Here is a 10,397-nt window from a genome sequence, read left to right as displayed (position 1 = left end):
CTTCTATGATGCTGTGTGCCTGTGATGCTGCTGTAAGTAAGCTTTTAATTGCACCTGTGCATACACGTACTTGTGCATATGACAATAAACTCAACTTCGACTTTGAAATACACAGCAGGTCAGGCAGTATCTGTGGAAAGAGAAACTGAGCTAATGTTTGAAGATCCTTTCTCAGAACTGCGAAAGAGAAAAAGCAAGTAACTTTTCAATTGCAGAGAAGATGGGTAGGACTAAGAGAATATTTCTGATAGGGTGAGGTTAGGATTGCTGTGGGGAGAAGTTGTAGAGGTCATCTTATCAGTGGGCTAATGGGAGCAGTTTGAGCTTGGGAAAGGTGTGAATTGCAGGGCAGTTGGATGTGCCTAGCAGGTCTGGGTGTGCTAATGGACAAAGAAAAACTGAACCAATATCACAGAAGATAACTTTATTACAGATTGTCCACATCTGTAGTTTACTGCTTTTTGTGAGCAACTTGATGGAAATCTGAACCTCTGTCTTTGAGAAGATGAACTGTTGTCTTATCTGGGGATGGTACTTCCAAAGCTGGCAATGACAACAGTATTGTCTAGGGCACCGGCTAGAATTGCCCTGTTGTTACTCAAAGTAGAGCCGTGGGATCTCTGCTCTCTGTATCTGTGGCCTATTGGTTTAATATCTCACCTGAGACTGTGATCTGTGATCATGGTGCAATGGTATTATCGATGTGCATGTCGGTGACTTGGAAGGGAGATTGGCTGGCACTGTTGTTGAATGAGTTGAGGTTATTGATAGAATATTAAAGAATTGAGCAGTAATAAAATGAGTAATCATTTCTGGGTTTGTGTCCTTAAACACTGGTTGGTTTAACCCTGTAATATTCTGTAATGGGCATCCCTTGTATTTTTTGTGAGTTTGCTGTTGTGGTTGTCTTGGATAATAGTGCCACAAAACAGTGTAGTTCCACTATTCTCCTAGCTGTCTTCTCATCCACTCTCCATAGACCTGAGCTCATTTGAACTCTACTGCCTATATCCTAACTCTCACCAAGTCCCATTCACCAATTGCCCTGTGGTCCCTATCTAAATTAAAGTTTGTCTTGAGTTCATATGCCTCCAGTGCCTTGTGCCATCCTCTCTAAATGTTCTTTGATCCTTGGATCTCTCCACACCCCCAATTCTGGCCCCTTGTTTCTCCCCACTCTCCTCCTTCCTTGGACAATTCCGCTGGTGGCCAGGTTTGCAGAATTCTAAGCTCTAGAACTCTCTCCAGAAAATACCTCTGCCCCTTGTCCTTAAAACTTGTCAAATTGTTAAACTTCTGTTCACCTAATCTAATGTCTCCTTTAGTTGGGTCAGTGTTGCCTGATTATGGTCCCATGAATGTCATGGATGTTATTTTTGTTACTTCGTATATTCTTAAACTCACCATGAGCAATGCCAGGGGAGAGTTTCTAATGTGCTCACTGAGTTTTAGGCTCTTTAATCCCCTGAGCCCTTTGAATCTTATTTTCATCAGTGTTGTCTCCGAGGACTGGCAAAAGAACCGAGGAAGCACTTGGATGTCTCCAGCAGCAAGGCAACCTATCCTGCAGATAGGATGTGTTCTAGGATCCATTGTACATTGATTGTCATAGAGTCAGCTGCTTGTGGATCAGAAAGCTGCCATGTGGCCAAATATCTAACAATTGCATCCTCTGTGGGGAGTAAGAGAGCAGGGGATTAACCACATGAAATTCTGCAGATGTTGGAATCTGAAGCAACACACGCAAGATACTGGAGGAACTCAGCAGGTCAGGCAGCGTCTGTGGAGGGAAATAAACAGGGCTGATGGTCTCGACCCGAAACGTCGACTGTTTATTTCCGTCCATAGGTGCTGCCTGACCTGCTGAGTTCCTCCAGCATTTTCTGTGTGTTGCAGGGGAATGACCAAGCAGCTGATTGTGGAGGTCATGTAGAGGGGAATATATACCATATTTCTTTACAACCTGGCCCATTGAGACTATGCTGTCTCGCAGAGTAATCCCATTCCCCACAAATTTCCCTGTAACCTATTCTCTCCATGTTCCCATTAACTACAACTCCCTCCCCCAGTCTCTACCATTCGCCTACACACTAGGAGCAACATAGTGGTCAATCAACCTACCAACCCAGCCGACCTTGAAATGTGGGAGGAAACCAGACCACCTGGAGGAAACCCATGCCGTCACAGGGAACATGCAAGCTACACACACGCACACGCACACACACACACACACACACACACACACACAACTTGCATTTCAAAGGCATCTTTCATAATGTTGGGACATTCCCAAATTCCCTTCCAACCAAGTGCTCTTGAAGTGTACAACTAGCATTGTGATAATGGTCGGATATTCTGCACTGGTGTTCAGGTGAGGGGTAAACATTGGCTAGGACGCTATGGAGAACTCCTGCTCTTATAAGCTGTTAAATAGGAACAAAAGAACTACAAAGCTAGATATAAAATGACCAAATTTTTCTCATTCACCTCCAACCGACTCAGGAATTGCAAAGGACGTAGGTGTTGTTGACCAGTTTCAGTAATCAATCCCCATTGGTTGCCCTATTGGACTCTCACTTGGGTCGAGAGAACCCAGTGATGGAGCTTTGGAAACTATGGTCTAAGGTCACCTGTTCCCATTGGACCTGCCAAATACTCAATGTAATATGTCTCTCTGACTGAGGTCAGTAGTATTGAGACTGCGGTACAGTTTTAGCAGACTTTCATGTGTTCCTTTAATTGCATCCTTTAAAGAACATCTTTGCATCTACTAATCCAGGCCATTGAGAGCCAGGTGCAGCAGATTGGTTCTCTGTGGCAGGTAGACTGTGGGAGAGTTGATGACTTGGTAACCGTCTGTAACCAGTAGTAGGCCCAGCAGGAAGCCATGGCTTGTTTCCATTATTTTCCATCTCAGACTGCCTCTGTGACTCAGTGCCACAGCAGAAGAGAACTGTTCCTGAAACGGCCAACTCCTTCAGTGAGCCCTGCACCTAATCACCGTAACTGTCAGGGAATATCAGACTCTGAGCGACAGAGCCAGCTCTCAGCATCACCGTGGGTCAGGAGGGTGCTGGATGAATTGTGTCACTTCTGGAACACTCCAGCCTGTGTAAGAGGACACTTGTATAAAGTTGAGCTAATGAATCTCCCAAGCTTGACCTCGTCTGCACACGTGTGCTGTTGCTTACCTTATTATGTATGCTTTAGGACTGGGAGGATATGAACAAGGGAAATGGGGTCACGCTGAGGGTAAGGGTGGGGCATTGGCAAAGGGTGGTTCAGAAAGGAGAAGGTGGGGAATAGAAACAGCAGGGTAGGGTCAGAGGAGGGAGTGTGGGAGAAGGTGGATTGTAGGTAAAAGCAAAATGTGTGTGGATCATGAGAAAGGAATTTAGAATTGTCAGTGTGGGAGAATATACAAACCATTCTGTAACCCCAGAGCTGGTATCTGTAAGGCTGAATGTTCTGATTATTGCATTCCAACATGTTGAGTAAAATAAATTTTCCTCGTTACTTCCCACTGCTGATTTAATCTCTGCCATTCCTCCCACCACTGGCAACTGCTCCCTGTCTACTCTCCTATTTTCAAACACTTCTGTCAACCTCCTTTGCTGAGGGGTAACCAATTTCAGATACTGTCAGCAGATACTTTTGTCACTGTTTTAGTAATATTGATTGAGGTATAAATGTTGGTCAGGTCACTGGAAGAACTGTGGATATTATCCTGGGATTATTCGTATTGATGTAAATCCTGCAGACTGATTCAAAGTATCGTCTTGGGCAAAATACAGCAGGGAAACTGTTAGGCTAGATGTATTTCCCCAAATATTTATTTTTATGAACAGATGCCAAATCAGGAAAAAAAAACAAAGTCCTGTGCACTAGGTGCTGTTCCATACCACGGAATCGACAGAGTCAGCAAGGTGGCTCATTCAGGCTCTCTTTTTATGTGAATCCTAGTTCATTTTGAAACTTGCTGTGTTCAATGGTTTGATTTCTTCCAGAGATATTGAGGCCACACCAGTAATAACGGAGTGTCAATGCTCCTGTATCCAGTGAGGGGAAGAACAGGTTGATTCAGTGAAAGGGGAAGTGGTGTCTGACATTTCCAGCCAAAGTGAGGATGGAAGTGGTGAATGTTTCGAGGTCAGAGAGTGCACGCTCCAGGTTTCTAAGGAGATGGTGCAGTTTTTAAAGCCACGTTTCTCCCCTGCATCTACTGATGCACAGGAGAGAGATTAGAGTTAAGTGTGCTGTTCAATATGTTGCTGAACCATAAATAAAAGAGATGATTTTGATGCCTGATTTGAGCTGAGAGAGTTGCTATCATTTGGGGTGGCAGCAGGGATTTTAGTCTCGGCTTCTCTGGACTAGGAGACACTAGTGAAAACTCTGCTTATAATAAAGAATCCACACATGTACGTGACTGTGTGTATGTTTGTCTCTGTGGGGAGTTCTGAGTAAATTCTGGGAATTCACATCGCAACTTGATTTCTCACCCCCCAGATAAAGTTGAGTAAACTGTGAACAAGTGAAGAGTGGGCAAAGTACTAGTTGCCTGCAGCCTCAGAGTATGAAGACGGGTAAATTGAAGAATGGTATTGGGATATACATGGGCATTGAATGGCCTGGGAGAGGAGACTGGCCACAACTTTCAATGGTTTCTATGAGTCTCCAGGAGTTTTTTTTAAGTGTATATCTATGCTTCAGCTTTGTATACAGTGGTCCATTGAATAACTGGGTACAAAGAGACAGTGTGAGTTTGAATTGAAGTATTCAGGAACTCTGTTTCTGTGGTGTGCACAAGATGTTATAACTGTAAAAGGCCTTGATTTTCAGCCCTTGCATCTAATGGTTGAATGTTCATCGAATGAGAGGCCATTTGGTTCATTGTGGCTTTTTATAAAAGCTGTCCTTTCCCTCTAGCCCTGGAAATGCTAGCCCTGAAGTACTTATCCAATTCAATGTAGACTTATGTTGAATCAGAGTGTGTGTATGTGTGTGTGTGTGTTTTTTTTTAAAAAACATCTCGACTTTTTTCTGTCAATTATCCGTCTTTTGGTAATTTGTCCTTCTGTTACTTTCACCTTCAATCACTGTCCATGCCTGGAGAAAGCTCCTTCCAGTTCGACCTGCCTAGCATTTAACTCTGCAGTCACCATTACCAGTTTTGCTGCTATCAGTCTATTCTGCCACAACATTACTTTGACCTTTTTGTTGCCTTAGTCCTCAGCACAATCTTTGCTCTCACAAAGGCCACTGCTGTGGTACAGCTGTAGTCTCTGCTCTAAGGCCAGAGTGCAGACGTAAGTGGATGCAGACTGATTTTGCCATTTGCCATCAGATATTTGCTATTCCAGGTGCTTCTACTTTTTTTCACCCCACCCCTCTCAATAACTGCACCAATTAACCATCAGGTCCTAACAGTGGAGAATGAGTGAAGGATGATTCTGATTCAGGGCTGCCTCTCTGGACAATCCCCAAGGGAACCATTTAAAGACGCTCAGTTCTGCAGATGGCTAATTCTGACTTGAGGATCTGAGTACCATTTCGTGAGGTGGTTTCAGAGTATGTTCTCATGCAGCCAAGTGCTCCTCCTCTTGGAATAAAGAAGTGTTAGGCTTTTTTTGTAATACTCATTTACATATACCAGTAATTATTGTACCTTTTTTTTAGCAGTGTTTACAGGGATGAAAAATGTGAGAGAAAGAATCTGAAATTCTGTGATGCATTTTCTTGGATTCTAAGATGGTTGATTTGATAGTACAGTTAGCGTGTTGGTGTTGTGCTCTGTGGTCCTGGTGTGTTCAGAGTGAAGTGGCCTACTTTCAGTGTTCAACTTTGTGTCGCTGAATCAAAACTCTTAGCTTGACGTCATAGATTGGATGCAAACTCTGTTTTTCTCTCTCTGTAGACGGTATCTGACCTGCTCAGTATTTCCAAAATTTTCTGTTTTTATTTCCTTTGTAGGTCTCGGGATCTGGGTAATGACAGGCTTATGTTTCTGACTTTATTGCAGTTTGTTTATCAAAGGACTGTGGCTTGCTAGAGCAGTTTATTGAGTCATTTTTCGGTGTGGGACTCGTTTGTCTCTAGGCCAGGTCTGAAGGACTGTAGAATCATGCATCAATTTTCCTGTTTGTTTGTGCCTGCACTGGTTCTTTGAAGAAACTATCCACTTGGTCCCATTCTTCTTCTATTTCGTTCATGGACTGGAATTTCCCCCCTTGCTCTTGAATATATCCAATTAGCTCTTTAAAAATGTATTAGTATCCTTGCAGGAGGACTGCTTCCCTTTGCTGGGAGGGGATGGGTGAAAGCTATGGATATGTTATCTGTGTCACTACATGTGTGAATGATGCTGACAACTAGTGCTGTATTTTTGAGATGAGTGGGGAAGGAAGTTTTAGTTGTATGGACATCGATGTGATTAAAATGCATAATTCCCTCTCTTTTCATGGAATGGTTGAGGCAAATAGCAGATGGACTCATTTCAGGGGTTGCAGGAGGTGATTTGGTGAGAAAAGCACTAATACCTCCATAAACTTGTTGGCCATGACTTGTTGGGACTTCCTAAGTAATCATGGGTCATTTTCAGTGAGTGAAGCCAAGCAGCTTAAATCAACAGCCCCAGAAGCGGGGGCGGGCGGGGGGGGGGGGGGGAACAGCACAGCAGGTGAGAAGTCTGTCTCAGATAAGAACCACAGCCACTTGCATTTCTGCTGTACTTGGGATTGTCGGGGAATAGTAAAACAAAATCAGCTCTGCAGCTGGGTAAAACCAGGATTTGACATGTTAATATAGAATGACTAATGTCAGCACATCTCAGCCTTTGTGGAAACAAAATGAGGTGCTTGTGGGCTGTGTCTAAAATGATCCCCAGGCTAGAATGGCACTTAAAGCTTCATCTTTAGCCCCTGCAGGGGAAGTAATTTTCAGACTTCCATGCCTGCACTAAACTCATTCAACAAAACGTTGAGGTTTCATTGTAAATTACCAACAATTTTGTGCTTGGTTTGAAGTAATTGAATGTTAATTAGCCAACCAGATGGGGTTGAGTGATTTGCAGATGACAGAAGTGATAACGTATCTTGTAAAATATCCCGTTGTATTTCACTGCTCAAAATTAGCCAAATACAAATGTCAACATTTAGACAGGTGACCAAAAGCTTGGGTTAAAGTCGTGGGTTTTAAAGCTAACGGTGGGAATTCAAACACAAGCTATTGTTAGCTGACTGCAAATCCTGCAACTGTGGGACTGGAACATGAGCAGTGACTAGTGCCTGTAGAACGGCGGATGACTTGCTGCAATAGCAAATGTGATTCTTCCGTGTGCCAGCAGTGGTGGGGTGAAGGAGAGCAGTGTAGATGAGGCCTGGAGAGGAGTGCAGCAGTGGGAGGAGGGGGATAGGTGAGGCCAGTTAGGGATTTGATAGAAATAAAAATGTGTTGGAAACACACAGCAGGTTGGGCAGCATCTGTGGAAAGAGAAACAGAGTTAATGTTTCAGGCTTTGGGGGTTGGGGGGTGGGGGGCGGACTGGGAAAGAGATCAGGGCTGCTGTAAACAAATCCTGCGAATGTAGGACTGGAACATGAGCTGTGACTAATGCCTGTACAACAGCAGGTGACTTGCTGCAATAGCAACTGTGATTCTTCCATGTTTATAACCATAATGTAAATGAAGTATTTTCCTACTTTGCAGTATAATTTGGTCTTTGAAGCAGTTTACCATCATTGATAGAAATGACTCAGTAATTTGATTGCTATGGCTTGGGGTTACATATGACCCATTTCCAGCACAGGGTGACATTTACCTGGACACTCTTGTGTACAAATACTAAGTCATTTTAAACTTGGTTGTAATTACTGAGAAATTTCTTAAAGTTTGTAATGTGCATTTAACCACTTTCACAATCACAACATGCTCCAAGTCAGAACTATTTTAGAAGTGTAATACCTTTTAACATGGGAAACAAAAGTCAGTTTGTATACAGCAGGTTCATACAACAGCAGTGTGATAATGACTAGATAATGTATGGTGTTGGTTGAGGTATATATTGGCTGAGACATTATGAGAACATCGAAGATTGAGAAAACAAGTTTGTTTTAAGTTGCAGAAGGGGTGGGGGAAGAGATAGGACAAAAGGAATATTTTATTAGTTTTCTTTTCACAAATGCTGCCTGACCAGCTTAGTGTTTGTAGCTGCTGGAAATCTGAAATTCTTTTTTTTAAATGTTTAACTACAAGGGAAAAAATCCCAAGGTATCACATGCACTTGAGAACGCAGATGTAAGCTAGTGTCTCTAACAGTGGAGGGTGCTTTCACAATCAGAGCAGGAGTAGGCTGTTTTTCTTGCAATGTGTCCCCTTGTTTGAGACTTTCTACCAGTGCAAACATTTTAACATTTACCCTGTCATGTCCCTTTAGGATCTTGTGTTTTCAAAACTGAGGTGCAAAGGAATTTCTTCTGAGGGTGGTGAATCCCTGGGATTCTCTACCCCAAAGCGTTGTGGAAGCTGGATCACTGGAGGTATTTAAAAAGTAAGTAGATAAACTTTGAAAGAATACAGATCCAACTTTACCTGATTGTGATCACACAATTCTTTTAGCCCAGGGATTAGCCTATAGAATCTCTTTTGAACTACCTCTAACGCTGGTATATCCTTCATTAACACATTGAAAGACTTCAACCCATTGGCTCCACTACCTCCGCAGGCACTTTCTTTAAAACCCTTGGGTTCAGGTTATCAGGTCCTGGCGACTTACCTGCCTTCAGTCTTCCCTGCCTTCCCATTAGTTTTTTCAATACCATGTCTGCTGTGATGGGCCTTGCAACAAGTTCTTCTGTGCTGTTTCAACTAGCCCATCTATTACCCTTGGAGTATACATTGTGTTCTTCACTGAGGCGAATGGATTCTTAACTCCCTACCCTTCAGGGGGCCGACATTTAAATGAAAACGAAGTGGGAAGCCATCATCCATAGAAACTGTTGTTGATTTTGATATTACTTGCCAATTTTCTCTCATTTTTCTCCCTCATTAGCTTTTTAGCTTCTCAATCCTGTTCCCACTAGCTCTTTCCAGATTGAAAACTCTGGTTTCCAATTTTAATATTCGCTTTTACCTTCTTTGTTTATTGTTATACACTACTGCTGCACATAAACAGCTAGTTCAGCTATAGTTCACTGATAGTATCTGCTACTGCTCATCCACTGCCCCATTCCCTTAGCTTATTTGCTCAATCCATTCTAGAAAACCACCTTCCTATCTTTGCAATTGCCCTCATTTTAAGTGGAAGACACTGGTTTTTGACCTGGGATCACCTCAAACTGTATCTGGAATTTTACCTTGTTGTGATTGCTACTTTCTAGGGGATTCTTAACTGCAAGATACGTTATTAATCTTACTCTTTTACACATGACCTGTCCCCAGGTAGGTTCAATATGACATCTCTGCAAAACAATCCCTGACACACTCCTTGAATTCCTCTTCCTCAGCAGCCTTGCTTGCCAGTTTGATTAGTCCAATCAATATGTAGGTTAAAATCATCCCTGCTAATTGCAATGCCCTTGTAATGTCTGTAATATTTCTTCCATTTATCCAAGGCATTGTTCTGGGACCTAAAGACCACTCATCCATATCTTCTTTCTCCCTGTTACTTATTATTTCCACTCAAACCACTTTCACACCACCATCCACCACTTCCCAGCACTGCACTGATGCCTTCCCTGATTAACCCACTTCCTTTTCCCTTATGCCTATTCTCTTGGAACACTGAAAAACCCGAACTATTGGGTTCTAGTCTTGGTTGCCCTGAAACAGTTTGTGTAATAGTTATTAGATAAAACTCATTTGTTACTGTTTGCATTATCAACTTGTCTATCGTGTTACAAATGTTAAGAGCATTTAGATGTAGAGCTTTGACTTTTTACAATTTTTACTTATTCTTTGCTTTGATTTCCATTCTCCACTTCACTATCCTGGGCCAGTGCTTTGCGATTTATTAAACTTTCTCCTGGAACCCTCCCGCACTTTAAAGCCCTTGTCTATAACCCTATTTACACCATTCACCAGGACACTAGTCCCAGCGCGGTTCAGGTGAAGCCAGTCCAACAGAACAGCTCCCTCTTTCCACGGTGCAGTTTCTTCCACCTGGAGAAGTAGAAATGTGACCTTTGAGTCACACTTGTACTTCTCCAGTCTCATTTACCTGTTGCCAATTTGCACATGGCTCAGGTAAAAAAAAATCTGGAGAACATCACCCTTGTTGCCCTGCAATTTTTCCCTCAGCTGCTCATAATCCCTCAGCAGAATCTCCTTGCCTAATTACACCTCTGTTGTTAGTGTCTACATCGACCACAACAATTGGATCTTCCCACTCCAAATTCTTC

This window comes from Pristis pectinata, chromosome 23 (genome assembly GCF_009764475.1).
Source record: "Pristis pectinata isolate sPriPec2 chromosome 23, sPriPec2.1.pri, whole genome shotgun sequence".
NCBI classification, from domain to species: domain Eukaryota; kingdom Metazoa; phylum Chordata; class Chondrichthyes; order Rhinopristiformes; family Pristidae; genus Pristis; species Pristis pectinata.
Note: the sequence above shows the minus strand (reverse complement) of the source record.